The sequence below is a fragment of the Sapajus apella genome, unplaced genomic scaffold (assembly GCF_009761245.1).
Source record: "Sapajus apella isolate SASKATOON/1434 unplaced genomic scaffold, GSC_monkey_1.0 scaffold34, whole genome shotgun sequence".
NCBI lineage: Eukaryota > Metazoa > Chordata > Mammalia > Primates > Cebidae > Sapajus > Sapajus apella.
In genome coordinates this window covers 15,558,636-15,576,539 of record NW_022436974.1, presented here as the reverse complement: position 1 = coordinate 15,576,539, position 17,904 = coordinate 15,558,636, and the positions used below count along the sequence as shown (strand labels likewise).

The following is a 17,904-nucleotide window of genomic DNA, read 5'->3' as shown; positions in this document are numbered from 1 at the left end:
AAAACTCCATTTAACAGTAATATCAAAATGGGCAGCAACCAGCCCAGCTAGTTTGTTTTCCCCAAACTCCAGTCCCCTTACTTATACCTCAAGCCAGCCTGAGCTCTCAGACTCAGCACATTGTCTCACAGAAAGATAAAAGCCCTAATGAGCAAATTTCATAAAATATTCAGCTGGCCTTTTGGAGAAAAACAGCTGGAACTAACCTTAGGAATTCCACTAATTCCCCCTACCACACAGCCTAAAAATAGCCAAAGAGCATTTCTTGTTAGTGATGGCCTTTCCTTTAAAGGAAATAATATGCAAAAGGCATGCTGGGGTCATTACCCCAAACCATGAAGTCCCCATGATAAATCCTTGGCCAGATATTCCTATGAGAATCTGCCTTCATAAGGTCAACACTGAAATTTCCTTGGGAAGGTTCCCCACTTCCTACTTCCCACTGTATAAAAGACATAGGTTATCAGCCACTAATTCTCTGTATGGCCATGAGTGTTTCACCTCCCTTTCCTTGGCATCAGTTTCCACATCTGCAAAAACAAGAGGGCTCAATTCTCACCTCTAAGGTCTTCTGCTGGTGTAAGACTCCTTGGGAGGTACAGTCAATGGCTTCACTGACTTCAGGATAAAATTCAAACCGGTCAGTGTTACATTAGCCCCTCCAGATCTGTACCTTGACTTCCTCTCCACTTCCTTACACTTACCTTTCATACCTCTGTGTCTTTGGAACATGCAAGCTCCCTTTGCCTGCAAGGTCTTTCTCCAGCTTCTTAAACTCCCAGCCATCTTTCCAGACACAGTCCAGGTGTCACCTCCTGTCAGAAGATGAGTCTAGCCCCTTCCTCATAAGTGCTGTTAAGAGTCTCCTCCTCTTTTGTCTCACAGGACTGGCATTATATTGCAACTGTCTGTTTCCTTATCAGTCTCCTTTATCAGTCTGAGCTCTCCTGGAAGGAGAAGATGCCATGTTCATCTCCTCTGTATTTCCAGCACTGGACCTGTGCCTCCACTCAATGTTTGGTGATATTGTTCCAAATTCCATCAAAGTACCACATTCACTTTATAGTGTTATTCCAAAAGACCAGAAATTTATTTTTTCAATAAATGTTTTCTCTATTCAAAAAAGAAAGTAAATTATCTCTAAGCCTTTGCCTTATTAGAAAAAAATATATAGCTATTCAGATTTGTAATCTTTGCAGAGTTGAAAAATATTTATTAAAATTGTCCCTGAAAAAGCTCTCTTTAAACCAACTAAACCATAGTTCTTAAAAAGGCAATTCAAACTTAGAAATGATATCCAACTGTGAGGTTTTCTCTTTTACCAAGCGGAAGGAAAATCTCCAAAAGGAACAAATTATACACGAAACTGTCTAAAAACTCTCAAGCCTTGGAAATTCAGATGAAAGACAGCAAGAAATAATGTGATAATATATGGAAAACCAAAAAGCCTTATTAACTACTAATAACATTAAAAGGTATGTGCATATATTATAGAAAATAAAAAACTAAATTAATGCAATTAATTGGTAGGACTTGAATTTTATTGAAGAATTAGAGAAGGAACTGACATTTAATCTTTATCCAGTGCCTTTTCCCATCTTTACACACATTTTCTCTACATCATAAGGAAAACCAGCAAAGTAGGCACCATCACCTGTAATTTACCGATTAGGAAACTGAAGTTCATGGAGCTTAAGGGACCTCATTAAATTCATATGGCTTCTAAGCAACACAGTTGGGATTTGAACTCATGTCTACCTAACTCCAAAGTTCTGACATCATAGGAAGAACAGCAGTAAAGGTGAAAGAAAGGGCCAGGTACACAGTGCCCTGCAAAGGAACCCAAAGATGCAAACAGGAGCTGGGGTTTCCCCCAAACCCCTACACACCCAAAATACTGAGCTTTGCAAGATAGAATGTTGTCAAACTTGATGTGACATGAGACCAGTTACAAAGGAATTTTTATTCTTTATGGGATCTCAATTTAGCAGTTTACATAAATAAACTCAAAGTGTAGAGAGCAGGCAGGAAGTCTGATTTTATAGCATCAGCAAATCTATTTCTCCTAAACCCTCATGAACAATAAAAATCCCTGCACTGATCTGGGAAAGAGTATTACTCAAACCTTAAACCACCTTCAAAGGCAGGCACAAATGCTCATTGGTACTTCATTAGTTAGGGTCAGCCTGTGCCCTGCCTAGAAGTGCAGCTGAAGATCTCGGGTCTGGTCCTTGCTCTGCTACTGACAACTGAAACTCTTTCACTCACCTCTAAAATGAGGCATTTGGACTCTGATCTCTCAAGTGCCTTCCAATTTTTTTTTCTCATGGACATAAAATCAAATGACAAAATGAATGCCAACATCATAACCAAGCTAGCTTAGGGAGAAACAGATGAAGAGGCAGACACTGGAGAAAAATTTCATCCTGCTGCCCAGTGCAAAGCCTTTTTAGAAACCAAATGCTTTTCATAAGAAGTCTCTACAGCAAAGGAGAGAATAATAATTAGGAAAATAAGGTGTAAAAACATAACAAAAGTGTTCCTTTTCTTCTTTCTGTTCCTCCCTCCCTTCTTTCTTAATGAGAGTATCCTCTGTTTGGGACTAAGCTAGGCACAATGGGTACAACTATTAAGTACTAACACCTGGTTCCTGTTGTGAAGAAGATATTGGTCCACAGCAGTAACAGCTCCCACCATTTGTACAATGTTGGAAGTTTACACTGCACTGTAGCACATGCATACTTTACAACTCCTCTTAGAAGGTAGGTTGAGCAGGTAGGAATAAGTATCATCATAATCATCTATTTATTTATTTAGAGACAGAATCCCACTCTGCCATCCAGGTTAGAGTACAGTGGCACAGTCTCGGCTTACTGCAGCCTCTGCCTACTGGGATCAAGTGATTCTCCCGCCTCAGCATCCGGAGTAGCTGAGATTACAGGCATATGCCACCACACCTGGCTAATTTTTGTATTTTTGTAGAGATGGGGTTTCACCATGTTGACCAGGCTGGTCTTGAACTCTTGACCTCAAGTGATCCGCCTGCCTCAGCCTCCCAAAGTGCTGGGATTACAGGTATGAACTACCACGCCCAGCCCACCCTTTTATTTATATGAAAACGGAGGTTTAGCAAGTTCAAGGAGCTTATCCAAGGTCTCACATGTGTTAAGTGACAGTGCTGAGAACACCACTGTAAAGGAAGACAAGATCTAAAAACAATGGGTGCTATGGTTTGGATGTTTATCCCTTAAAATCTCATATTGAAATTTAATACCAATGATGGAGGTAGGGCCTAATGGCAGGTGTTTGAGTGATGGAGGTAGAACCCTCACAAATAGATTAATACTTTCCTTCAGAAGATGAGCGACTTCTCACTCAGTTCCCTTGAAAGCTGGTTGTTCTAAAAAGAGCCAGCCACTTGCCTCACCTCTTGCTTCCTTTCTCGCCAAGTGATCTCTGCATAGCTGGCTCCCCTTCTGCCTTCCTCTAGGAGTGGAAGCAGCTAAAGGCCCTCACCCACTCTAGATGCCCAATCTTGAACTTCCCAGTCATCAGAATCATAAGCCAAATAAAGCTTTTTAAAAAAATAAATTACCCAGCCTCAGGTATTTCTTTATAGCAACACAAAATGGACTTAGACAATGGGGTGCATTTAAGAGTCAGCTGTGTGGTTAGAGGGGTAGTGAAGAGATCCAAGCAAAAACCAGGGAGAGGTTACGACTTAACCTGAGCTTTGGACAGGCAGACATATTTAGACCTGAGCTTTGGACAGGCAGACATATTTAGACAAGTCACCTGCCAACTCAATGAATTCATTGCAGAAGATAGCACACTACAGCTTTGAAAAGGGTGGAGTACAGGAAAACAAAAGGACATCTATTTTCATATACACACAATTGTTTTTCATTGAAGAAGTGAATATTCTTTGCCATGCCAGTAATTAGCACAGGTATGCTCTGAGTATTTTCCCTGGGAGCAGAAATGGGGGGTCCCAAGCCTTACTTTTCCCTTGGCAGTCACAGTATCAGGAAGAGGGCTCACATAGGGTTAAGAACATGTGATCTGTACCACTAAGTGAAGGTGAAAACACCTAATCTTGGAACTCTTGACCATTACCAAAAGCATCTGAGCCAATTGGCCTTCTAGTCAAGGTATTCCTTTCTGCAGGTGTGACTAATCACATGCCTGTACAGCAAGCCTACCTTCCCAGACTGCATTCATTGCTACTAAAACTCAAGTATGTAATTAATGAGCACCCTGAACCTACATCTGAAGCAGGAAGGGAGAGGAGGGAATGGCTGGAAAAGACTTTAAGGTGATGATAAAGCATCAGAATTATAGAAGGGATCATAAAACAGGCCCAGGCTCTGTACACTAACAGAATGGGAGTTAAGCCAAAAAGAAAAAAAGAAGAAAAAAACATCAAAAAACAGGAATTAGGACTCTGGAATCAAGTAGAGGTCCTTTAAGAAAGGAGGCTTAAGACACAAGAAGAGTAAAACTTAGGTCATAAGAATCCTAAGGTTTGACTTAGCAGAATTATAGATCTTACTTCTTCCTGTGAGACTTCAGTCAACCTGCGGTTTCCAATTTTTTTTCATCAAGTAACACTTCAAACAATTTTACCAAGGGTTCTGAGATGAAATTGATAGGTATAATCCATACAATGTAGGGTATGATAAGATTAAACAATCCTCCTTCATCCCTACCCCATCCCCTCACCCCCAAAGCAATTAGCAAGCAGTGGGGATGGGGTAGAGGCCAGGACTATTTGATACTGTTAGCTAGGAAGCTGAAAGTGACTTTCTACCAAAGAGAATTTAAACCTTCTCTTCCTTCACATCAATACCCAGTACTAATTGCAGAATGAATGCAATGACAAAAGAGAAACAGGTCTCCCAAGTTAGACAGCAGAACCAGTTCTAGCATCTTTTCAGCCATTCTGGCATCTTGGGGAACTCAAAAGAAGGTAGCAAGGCCTGTAAACATGCACTACTGAAATCTTGAAGACTTCCTAGAGCAAGTGCCTAATAATGTCTAAGCTTAGTGAAGAAGAACAGCATAGACATGTGTACACACTATCTATTTAAAATAAGGCTCAGGGCACAGTGGCTCATGCCTGTAATTCCAGCACTTTGGGAGGCCAAGGCAGGTGGATCACTTGAGCTCACATGTTTGAAACCTGCCTGGGCCACATGGCGAAACCGTGTCTCTACAGAAAACACAAAAATTAGCCGGGTGAAGTGCTGTATGCCTGTAGTCCCAGCTACTTGGGAGGCTGAGGTGGGAGAATGGCTTGAGACTGGGAGGCAGGGGTTGCAGTAAGTGGAGACTGCAACACTGCACTCCAGCCTGGGATAAAGCAAGGCCTTGTCTCAAGAAACAAATACACAAATATAGGAGAACAGTCAGGGTGGTGGTAGAAATTTAAAGAAATGCAACCCGTCTTGGAAGGCCGGAAGGTTTTGCAAAAACCTTGAGAAAGAGGTTGTGGCTGAAGGCAGACTAACCCCCTTACCTTGAGCTACTAGCTAGGAGTAGATACAAAGGAATGCAGAGGAGTTTATCCAAAGAGCTTGTTTACTCATGTGTTCCTAAGACTGATCTTTGATCTTCCATGGGTGCATGACTGCTCTCTACTTGGAGCGGGGGGAGCGGCAATGTTAATTATCCTCTAGTGGTGTTTGCTTGAGACCTTTGTCTTATAGAGGCGGCTACTGATTCTGGAAGCAGAGCTCCTTAGCTGTGCTGATGGGCAAAATATCTGTCAGTGTAGTATGTCTTTCATCCATCACTCAGTCAGGGTCTGCAGGTTGGATGTGGCACATGAATAAAATAAAAACAAAATATAGAATCTATATATTCTGTAGTGTACTATACCATACATATTATATAATATATACATCTACATATAGAAATACTACTATACATTTACTTCTCAGTCATTTGCAACCAATTTATGAAATCCTGAAAACTTCTTGCCCTATAATTATGTAGGAATAGGCTTGGTGGTTGCTAAGAGACTATAAAACCAGGATCATGGCCTCCCGGTAGTAAAATCAGGCATTTCTCCTCCATAGGAGAATGTTCTCACAAGGCTATTTTGGTTCAGATGTGGTTGCTTATTGGGAGGGGGAAAGCAGGATTACATGTGAAGTTATTGCTGCTGCTATTGTTTCTATGAAGAACCACCATGCTGGAACACTTACATGGGCTATCTCCTCAAATCCGCAGTCCGGCACTGTAAGGAAATCAGAAAGTGTCGTTATCATTTCTATTTCACAAAAGAGGAACTGGGTTCAGAGAAGCAGAATAATTTCACCTCTGTATGTGCTCTTAATTACTATGTTGTATACGGCTATGTGGATATGTTATATATATGTTATTATCTATAAACTGACAAAATAGAATTTCAAACGTTCATTTCAAAAACTATAAACATATGGAATAGATAAAATTCATGAAGTATTTTTTTCCCTGGGAGAAGTAGGACTTAAATAAAAAGTCACACTATCCTGGAGAACTGAAAATATTTAGGTAAAACAATCTTACCCATACCTTCAATTTCAGAAGAAGAAAAAGAGTCATTTTATACAAAGTTCAATCAATAAATACTTCCTAAGGATATACTGTGTGGGAAAGACTCGTTAAGTACATCTCACTGCAGAGAAGGGCCACGGTTGCAGAAAACTGGTGTGTATTAGAGAAAGAACACTGTCTAGGGATTAGGCAAGGTCAACTCTACTCCCAGCTCAGTCTCTCCCTTGCTATCTGATGCTGCTCAAGTCACTTAACCTTCTGAAGCTTCTATCTCCTCATCTACAAAGGAAGGGAACTAAAAAGGATGCTCTCTCCCATAGATGCCTTCTGGCAATAAAAAGCTATGACTCAGACTGGTGAAAGAAGACAATTCAGGCCACAGCAGAATTTGTCTACAATGAAATATGACCCCATACCTCTCATTTCATTTCAACGCCCAGAGTAAAACCATTCTAAAGTCTGGAGTCAGCCAAGCAACAGTCATTCTTTCAATAGCACTTAGGCTCATCTAAGGAGTGGGATAATTTTCCACCAAATTAAATATCTCTCTGTGATACTGTAAAATATATACTTAGTCTTTGTTCTCTTTTCCTGGTACACAGCTTCTAAAATCCCTGGAATCTCTGGATAAGAGTGTATTTTGTATGCCAAAGAGATGCCTGGTGGCTAGCAGCCACTAGGTAGATTCAAAATGGGAGCCAGTCACAGTAAAGACCAAAGCATGATTAAACTTTTCAGTACCAACCCCCAACCTCTGGGGAAAAGAGAGGTCCCTGCCAGCACAAGGTTAAGATAATCACCAAGGGCTGCTGATTTAATCAATCATGTCTATGTAATGAAGTAACCATAAAAACCCAAAAGGATTGGGTTTGAAGAGCTTCCTGTTAGCTAAATATGTGGAAGCTCCATACCTCTTCTCCCATATTCTGTTCTATGTATTTCTTCTATCTGGTGGTTCATCCATATCTGCTGTAATATCCTTTATAATAAACTGGTAAATATCAGTAAAATTTTTATCTGAGTTCTGTAACATTCTAGCAAATTAGTCAAACCCAAAAAAGTAGTAGTAAGAAACCCAATTTATAGCCAGTCAATCAATCAGAAGTATAGGTGACAACTTATTACTTGCAATTGGCATCTGAAGTAGGGACAGTCTTGTGGGACTGAGCCCTCAGCCTGTGAGATCTGATGCTATCTTCAGGTAGGCAGGCAATGTCGGAATTGGATTGAATTAGAGTACACCCAACTGGTGTTTGCTGCAGAACTGATCACTTGCTTGGTATGTGTGGGGAAAACCCCTGAACATCTGGGGTAACAGAAGTGTTTTGTGCTGTGGTGAGCAGCGAATAAACACTGCAGTAGTCCATTCCAATGCTGCTGGTGAAGACATACCTGAGACTGGATAATTTAAAAAGGAAAGAGGTTTAATTGACTCAAGTTCAGCATGGCTGGGGAGGCCTCAGGAAACTTACAGTCATGGCCAAAGGAGAAGCAAACACATCCTTCACATGGTGGCAGCAAGAAGAAGTACCAAGCAAAAGGGGAAAAAGCCCCTTACTAAACCATCACAGATCTCATGAGAACTGACTCACTATGACTAGAACAGCGGCATTGGGTTACCACCCCCATGATTCAATTACCTCCTACCAAGTCCTTCCCACAGCACATGGGATTATGGAAACTACAATTCAAGATGAGATTAGGGTAGGGACACAGCCAAACCCTATCATTTTTCCCTGGCCCCTCCCAAATCTCACTTCATCACATTTCAAAACCAATCATGCCTTCCCAACAGTTCCCCAAATTTTTAATTCATTTCAGCATTAACTCAAAAGCCCACAGTTCAAAGTCTCATCTGAGACAAGCCAAGTCCCTTCCACCTATGATCCAGTAAAATCAGAAGCAAGTTAATTACTTTCTGTATATAATGGGGGTACAGGCACTGGGTAAAAACACCCATTCCAAATGGGAGAAATTGGCCACAATGAAGCGGCAACATGTCCCGTGCAAGTCCAAAATCCAGTGGGGCAGTCAAATCTTACAGCTCCAAACTGATCTCTTTTGAAATATCTATGTCTCACATCTAGGTCACACTGATGCAAGAGGTGGGCTCCCGCAGCTTTGGGCAACTCCACCCCTGTGGCTTTGCAGGGTGCAGCCCACCTCCCAACTACGTTCGCAGGCTGGCACTTGAGTGTCTACAGCTTTTCCAGGCACACAGTGCAAGCTGTTGGTGGATCATCCATATTAGGATCTGAAGGATGGTAGCCCTCTTCTCACAACTCCACTAGGCAATGCCCCAGTGGGGACTGGGTGTGGTGTCTCTAATCCCATATTTCCCTTTTGCACTACCCTAGGAGAGGTTCTCCATGAGGGTCCCACCCCTGCAGAAAATTTCTGCCTAGATATCAGGCATTTAAATACATCCTCTGAAATCCAGATGAAGGTTCCCAAACCTCAGTTCTTGACTTCTATGCACTGGCAGGCTCAAAACCATGTGGAAGCTGCCAAGGCTTGGGGCTTGCACCCTCTGAAGCAACAACTTGAGCTGTACCTTTGCCCCTTTAAGCCACAACTGGAGTGGCTGGGATGCAGGGCACCAAGTCCCAGAGGCTGCACACAGCAAGGGGGCTCCAGACCCAGCCCAGGAAACCATTTTTCCCTCCTAGACCTCCAGGCCTGTGATGGAAGGGGCTGTTGAAGGTCTGTGACATGCCCTGGAGACATTTTCCCCATTGTCTTGCTGATTAACATTTGGCTCCTCATTACTTATGCAAATTTCTGCGGACAGCTTGAATTTCTCCTCAGAAAATGGGTTTTTCATTTCTATCACATAGTCAGCCTGCAAATTCTCCAAACTTGTATGCTCTACTTCCTTTTTAAACATAAGTTCCAATTCCAAACCATCTCTTTGTGAATACATAAAACTGAATGCTTTTAACAGCATCCATGGCACCTCTTGAATACTTTCCTGCTTAGAAATTTCTTCTTACAGATATCCTAAGCGTCTCTCTCTAGTTCAAATCTCTAGGATGGGGCAAAAATGCTACCAGTCTCTTGGCCAAACCATAACAAAAGTCATCTTTGCTCTAGTTCCCAAAAAGTTCTTCATCTCCATCTGAGACCACCTCAATTTGGACTTCATTGTCCATATCACTATCAGCATTTTGGTCAAAACCATTCAATAAGTCTCTAGGAAGTCCCAAACTTTCCCACATTTTCCTGTCTTCTTCTGAGTCCTCCAAACTTTTCCAACCTCTGTCTGTTACCCAGTTCCAAAGTTGCTTCCAGATTTTTAGATATCTTTACATCAGCACTCCACTCCCAGTACGAATTTACTGTATCAGCCCATTCTCATGCTGCTAATAAAGACATACCTGAGACCGGGTAATTTATAAATGAAAGAGGTTTAATGGACTCACAGTTCCACATGGCTGAGAAGTCCTCAGGAAACTTACAATCATGACAGAAGGGGAAGCAAACACATCCTTCTTCACATGGTGGTAGCAAGGAGCAGTGCCAAGCAAAAGGGGGAAAAGCCACTTATAAAACCATCAGATTTCATGAGAATTATCACTAGAACAGTGGTTTTGGGGTAACCACCACCATGATTCAATTACCTCCCACCAAGTCCCTCCCACAACACCTGGGGCTGATGGGAACTACAATTCAAGATGAGATTTAGGTGGGGACATAGCCAAACCATATCAAACACTTTGATTTTTATATATAAAACTTTGGTTCTTCATATATCCTAACACCCTTGTTCTTGATGGCATATAGTAAACTAGGCCAAAATAGCTAATATTAGTTAATAACAACAATAAGACTATCAACGTCTTACGTAGCAGTTAGAATATGCTAGGCACTGTTTTAAGTACCTTACATACATTAACATTAATTTCTCACAACGATATGAAGTAAGCAGTCTACAGATAAGAAAATAGGCTTAGAGAGGCCAAGTAACTGCTAGTTGCTCAGTTAACTGCTAGTAAGGGCAGCACAACTCTAGCCAGATTGTCCATGCTTTGGGCTTCCACCCCGCACTGCCCTCTTGGACAGAAGTGTCACAAAGCACAGAGTTGTTCTCCAAGTGGCTTGGGTTGTACATTTTAAGTCCTTGGCTCTTCTTGCCCCTTTCTCTCTGATCCCTGCACACTCTCTGGCCTGGCTCATTTCCTGATCTCTGGCTCAGATTCTGCCCACAGATTTCCTCAGATTGGACTTCACCAGGCAGCCCAAGGAGAGGAGGCCCTTAGGTATCTGATGGGCATACTTGGCCACAACAACCATATACCACATGCCCTTGGCAGGCTTCCTGGTATGACCCAAGACAGGAACCTAAAATCAACTTTCACAAGGTAACTGGAAATCCATCTTTCTTAAACATGGCAGAACCCTCACCTTTGTCAAGACCCTGACAGAGGAGAAAAGCAGCATTTCCCCAAGAAAGACATTCAGTGAATTCCATTAAGTTGGGACTATGCTTTGCAAAAGTTTAATGACAGAGATGGTGCAATGCAATGGTTTGTAAATAGAGCTTTCTGGGCTACGAACCACTAATGCCTCAAATTCCTTCTGCTGTATTCCTATTAGGAAACCAAAGCCACCAAAATGGGCAGGGGTAGGAGATATGGTAAATCTCATTAATGTCTTGCAAAAAAGAGTAAGTAAATTAACAGAGATGTGAGAAAAAAAAAAACCCATCTATAGATGATATTCTCTGCCTTACTGGGTTTTTTTCCTTCCATCTTAGATATAAAAAAAGAAGAAGAAAAGTGGAAGAAAACATCAAAGGAGATCAAGGAGAATAGCAAGGCTGAAATGCTTTTTTACTTCAAATTTAGGGTCCATAATTATATCATTATCTAAAATAATGGCTTTCAAATACCACTATTATCTATGCTGAGATACAAGGGAAATAAAGATATCATCATGGGGCTTAACTTTATTACATGTTTATTAAATTTATGCACATTAGAAGCATAGGAAATTGCCAGCCTTTAACATTCACACACATGCAAAGAATTATACAAAAAAATTACATCATCTTGAATCTTGGTCTTTAATTTCTTTCCACAATTCCACAGAGCTGGTCAGGGGCAAAAAAAAAAAAAAAAAAAAAGGTTTCTATCACTGTGATTTAAAAACTGGTTTTTACCATCCTTGGAATCACAAGTTACTCACACCACAGCCTGTGGCTGCCTGCTGCGACACATCAGCATTTGCATGTATTTAATGCGGTATCTTCTTATTTGGGTACTATTTCTCATTGAACCAATCAGAAGAGGCTTCAAGGTAAAGAGGGAGATGTGGGAAGGAAATGTGGAAAAGGGCAATTTGAACCAAGAGAAGCGCCACACCCATTCCACATGGAAACCACAACTGTGTATGGTTGCTGAGTAAAAAGGACTTGAGTGCCCTGCTAAGAGACGGAAGGCAAAACACCAATGAGGTCTCCTCTGTAGAATTGTCTTTCACCTGAGGATAAAGGTTTTTGTAATTCTAAACAAAACTAAAATGAAAAGACATAAACTAAATACAAAAGTGGATAGGGCAGAGTTTCAGGATAAGCTCAAGCAAGCAACACAGCTGGTCCCAGGACAGCTGGAAATGAACACCTTCAGGTATGAAAAACAGAAGGAAAAGTGGGATTTTGCCTTTTTCCTTAACTATTATTCAGAAAGTGTCTACTATCTTCCTAAAAGTAAAAATCCTTGTCTAACAGTTTTATGAAAAGAAAAACAGATTTTAAAACAATTGTTGCAGAAACTTCATTTTTGTTTCTAAAATAATTCAAAACACTGATTTTTAAGATTTTTAATGAGAATTTGAATCAACATGAAATCTTACAGAAAACATGGTTCAGGAGAACTAAATAGGGTATACCCCCGCAAATTTTAATTCTCTAGGTCAATCAGAATCCACAGGAGCTTGAATGAGGCTCACGGCCTGGACTTGCTGTTTTTCTCCAAAGAAGCTATATATTCTTTCTCAAGTATTCTACATTTAACAATAAGACTACTTCGTAATGAGAAAATAATTTAGTTTTAACTATGCATTTGTTTACATTCAAGGTTATAGCACTTGTCAGTTACTTTGAGCAGGAACTAAGAAATAAGGTCCATTGTTTCATAAGCATTGTATTCTTTTTCATCGAAATTTATGTAGAATATTGTGAGTAAAATCACAATGTGCTGAACAAAGACTTGCTCTAAAACAAGTTTGGAGTCTGTCTTCTCATAATACTGTCTCATTGGAAATTAAGATTATCTTAATATATAATTCAATAATCAAATGGAGATTAAAATATATGTGGATGGTTTAAAAAAAAAAAAAAGAAGCTACATATTAAAGAGTGTGAAGCGTGAGAGTCAACATTCACTCATGTATTTCTCAGTAGAATGTAAGTAACACAATGCCTAGCTCAAAAAATACCTGTTGAATGAATGCTAAATGAAAGAAAAAAATATTCCCATGGAAGGAATGACAGTGACTTCCACTTTACACTCTGCCTAAGGTTAGACCTGATTATGTTATATCATACTTGTTAAAAAAAAATCGTCTTCATTCCAGCTTTGATTGTAACAGCCAAAAATTATAAATAACCCCAGTACTCTTCAACAGATGAATGGTTAAACAAACTCTGGTACATCCATACCATGGGATACTATTAAGCAATAAAAAGGAAAAAACTTGATAGACACAACTTGGATGAATCTCAAGGGAACCGTGCTGAATGTAAAAAGGCCAATTCCAAAAGGCCACTACTGCATGGTTCTGTATATATGACACTCTTGAAATGGCAAAATTATAGAAATAAAGAACAGATTACTGGTTGATAGGGGTTAGGGATGGGGGCTGGGGAGACAGAAGGAAGGTGGGTGTGATTACCAAAGAACAAATGGAAAAAATCTTATGGTGATATAACTGGTCAGTATCTGGCCAGTGATAGTGGATACATGTGATAAAATTGTATACAACTTAATACACACACACACACACACACACACACACACACACACACACACATTAGTACATAAAACTGGAAAAATTTATGCCAATATTTGAGTTGTGATATTATACTATAGTTGTACAAAATGTTACCATAGGAGAAACTGGGTAAAGAGTATCCAGATCTCTGCATTATTTATTCAGCCTCATGAGAATCTATAATTATCTCAAAATAAAAAGATTAATTTTAAAACATTCTGAAGCAACCTCTCCTCTGCTATCATCAGCACTACCAATTTAAGAGTGTGTGTATGTGTGTGCATGGCAGGTCCAGAGAGGGGGCATCAACACATAAAACTTAGCCACCTCCACAGAGCTCTCTATGGGGAGTTTAGAGGCATGTCTAACTTCCTTTAAACCCCCAATGCACCAATTATTTTTCACACAATCTAAATTTTGCTCTTATATTAAAAACAAATATTTTAGGACTCTTATCTCCGTATCTGTGATAAAAGGTCCTGAGACCCATGAGGGCCCATGTTTTATACCTCTTTGATACCCTCTCAGTGCCTAGCACAATGCTAAACCAAGAGTAGAGCGTGAGTAAAAGTGCTTTAAATAAATGGATAAGTAGATGAATGGATGGATGAACTTTATAACCATAGTAGAACAAGATAAACTGGAAATTCACAATGTTTTTGCTTCAATTTTCTCAACTTCAAAAGATCAGTAATAGCTGTGCCCACTTGCCTCACAGTCCTGTGGCGAGGTTAAAAATCATTTCCATCTGAACCTGCTGTAGTAGCAAGAGCATACATAGCTTTGGTTAGAGATCTGCGCGAATTATTTTTTGTGTGTTCTTGTGCCAGTGAATTTCTCTGAGCCTGAGATTTCCCATTTATAAAATGGTGGATAATACTTATTTCTGCAAGGCTGCTATGTGAAGGAGACATGCTGTTCATAAAAGGCCTTGCTCAATGTAACCTCATTAGATGCTCAATAAACGTTTTCACTGTTTCACAGTTCCAGGCACTAGTGTCCACCTCATAGTTCAAAATGGCAGCCATTTCTCAGGAAGTTTATGGGGTTTTATAAATAACAGTCCTTTATTCATGTAGCATCTTCCTCTAAAGATCAAACTTTGCTTACATTTACAATGGTAAAGTAGTGTGGACAAAGTAAATGTAGATAGACGATGGAGTAAATGGGAAGAAACAAGTTCAAGTGGAAGATGGCAAGGGCATTTGCAGGTAGCTGTTAGGACTACCCGCAAAAAAGCAGCTTGTCTTGGGCTTGGTCTCCTCCCTGATGGTTTCTTTCTTTTTTCTCTCTGTTTTGGTTTTTTTCTTTTCCTTTTTTTTTATTTTTTTGATATTTTTACAGTGTTTAGTATATTCATACCCAGTGGTTTTACACAGTGCTTCTGCCCATAGGCAGCACAGATAATAGAGGAAGACACCTGAATAGTCTACTGACCTCTAAGAACGGTGGGCTAGAGGTATGGAAAGGAAGGAGAAGGGGCCTGTTTACTTTCTCGGCTGTGCAAGCCACTTGTTCTCTTATACATTTATTATTATATTTATTTATCTACTGCTTCCTTCTCAGATCTGGGAATGCCCTAGTCTGTTCTTACCCAAGGGTGGTAACTTTTCTTCCAAGCGTGCAGCTGTCTGAAAATATATTTGCTCTTGATGTGTCACTGGGTCATGAGTAGTTCTGAGAAATACTTTACACATGGCTATCTCCCAAGCCCAGGCAGTGGAGCTTTTTGCTTACCCATGAGGCAGGGAGGGACAAACAGGGAATAGGGTTCCAGGGTCCAGATTTTTAAAGACTAAACTAACTCAGTCAGTTGGTCAGTCAACTGCATTTTGAGCCCTATATGCCTGGCCTCTGCTTGAAAATGAGGAGGAATCATCCAAGACCAAGACACAGAAGGTCCTCTCTCTTTATAGAGCTCATGGTCTCATTCCACATACTCACATCTAGTTGCTCTACTTCTATCATAATAATCTTGTGTGGCATACAGCACATGTGTCAAAGCAAAGCTCTCAAAAATAGAATATCATTCCACATATGCTTCCCATAAGCAGAAGAATATGAAATAGAGAATATAAAGATGTGCCCCTGTTAGATAACAAAGGTTTGGCATATCTTGCAAATCCCAAAAAGATGAATGTCCTTTCTGGGAAAATTATACATTTTATTTATTTATCATTTTAAGACAGGTTCTCACTCTGTTGCCCAGGCATGAACCTAGCTCCTGCAGCCTCCACCTCTTAGGCTAAAGCAATCCTCCCATTTCAGCCTCCTGAGTAGCTGGGACTACAAACACAGGCCACCACATCCGATTAATCTTTTATTTTTTTTGTAGAGATGAAGCCTCACTTCCTTGCCCAGGCTGATTTTGAACTCTGGGCTCAAGCAATCCTCATCTTGGCCTCCCAAAGTGTCGGTATTATACCTGTCAGCCACCGCCCCCAGCCAAATTATACATTTTTAAAGCCTTATGAGTTTTATTCTCTTCCTTTTTGATACAATTAACAACAGCATATACTTATTAAGTACTTACTATATGCCAGGTACTATACTAAGCCCTGTGTGCCAGATACTATACTAGGCCCTTCAAAGAATCATCTCATTTAATCTTTTGAACAATCTTATGAGTGATGCACACAATATTATTCCTATTTTATAGATGAGCAAACTTCAGCTTAGAAAGATCAAGGGATGTAAACCCAGGATCAACTAATTCCAAACAAATGTGACTCTCTACACTAAGCTGTGTTATATGCTTACTTGGTTTAGAGAGAAGGCCAAGGTTATTATTTCTATTACTGAAATAAAAAATGTATACAGTACAGATCCTTCAAAATATATTAGTTTGAATGATAATTAAACTGCCAATACAGGTTGAGTATCCCTTATCCAAAATGCTTGGGATCAGAAGTGTTTGTGGGATTTTTGGATTTTTCTTCAGAGTTTGGAAATTTGCATATATATGAGATATCTTGGGAATGAGACCAAAGTCCAAATATATTTGTTTATTTCATATATGCCTTATACACATAACCTGAAGGTAATTTTATATAATATTTTTAATAATTTTGTGCATAGAACAAAGTTTGTGTACAATGAATCATCAGAAAGTAAATATGACAGATATGTAATTTTCCACTTGTAGAGTCATGTTAGGACTCAAAATATTTTGGTTTTGGAGCATTTTGAATTTCAGATTAGAGATGCTCAACCTGTACACAACTGTTTTGGCCTACAGAAATGGCAATTTCATTTGGTCCAACCTAATATAATATCAAGAGACAGAATGACCTAAGCCTAGCCCAAGCACAGCCCCTGACTAACTGTATGAATTTTAACAAGTCACTTAACATTTCTAGGCTTCACTTGCTTTACTGTATAATATAAAGCATAACTATATAAGTTAGGCTGGATTTGTCTTTAGGTTCCCCAGCTCCATATTGTAAGAGAAGAAGTGGGGAGAAGTATACTTTATTTATTGAACAATTATTTATTAAGTCCTGCAATGTACCAACTGTGCTTTCTCTCCCATTCCAAGTTCATCTGCATTGCAAAGACAGCCTCCCAGTAGCTTCCCATGATTCCAGTGATTCTACATGTTAGAAATAAGAACAAGCTTAAAGATCCTTGTTTGTCTCCGTTCAGGATAACTGGGATGTGCCCTATGATTCTGGTAACTTCTCCCAGATCACAATTCCACAGCAGAAAAGAGAAACAGGACCTGGAAACCACTTTCATGTGAAGAGAGGAAGTGCAGCAGAAGAAACGTTCATATGAAGAAATGTGTATCTTCCAATAAAAAAGAACTCTCAGGTAGGTCAGGCACAGTGGCTCATGCCTGTAATCCTAGCACTTTAGGAGGCTGAGGCAGGTGGATCACCTGAGATCAGGAGTTCAAGACCAGCTTGGCCAACACGGTGAAACCTCATCTCTACTAAAAATACAAAAAATTAGCTGGGCATGGTGGTGCATGCCTGTAATCCCAGCTACTGAGGAGGCTGAGGCAGAAGAATTGCTCGAACGTGGGAGGTAGAGGTTGCAGTGAGCCGAGATTGCACCACTACAATCCAGCCTGGGTGGCAGAGCGAGCCTCTGTCTTCCCCCCCCCCCGCCAAAAAAAGAACTCTCAGTAAATATTCTGGTTCACAGTGACCTCTAGAAAAATATCCGACTTTACTTGTACCTCCCAGAAAGATAATCATTGAGATTTTTAACTTCAAAAAATTCCAAAATTCCACAAAGAAATAGCCCTTAGCTTTGCTGGGTAGAGAGCACGTGAGCATCTAGCCACAATCTTTGCAATGATTAAGGACTGGGAATAGAAAGTTACAGAAAAACATCAAACTGCAAGCTCAAAAACACCAATTCAAT

The 17,904-nt window shown here is 40.1% G+C and overlaps 1 protein-coding gene across 18 annotated transcripts in view; it reads right to left on the bottom strand.

Annotated features, from left to right (window-relative positions):
* The window catches only part of SYTL2 (synaptotagmin like 2), a 115,420-nt gene that overhangs the window by 79,509 nt on the left and 18,007 nt on the right, over positions 1–17,904 (bottom strand). The gene's annotated exons all lie outside the window — the stretch shown is intronic.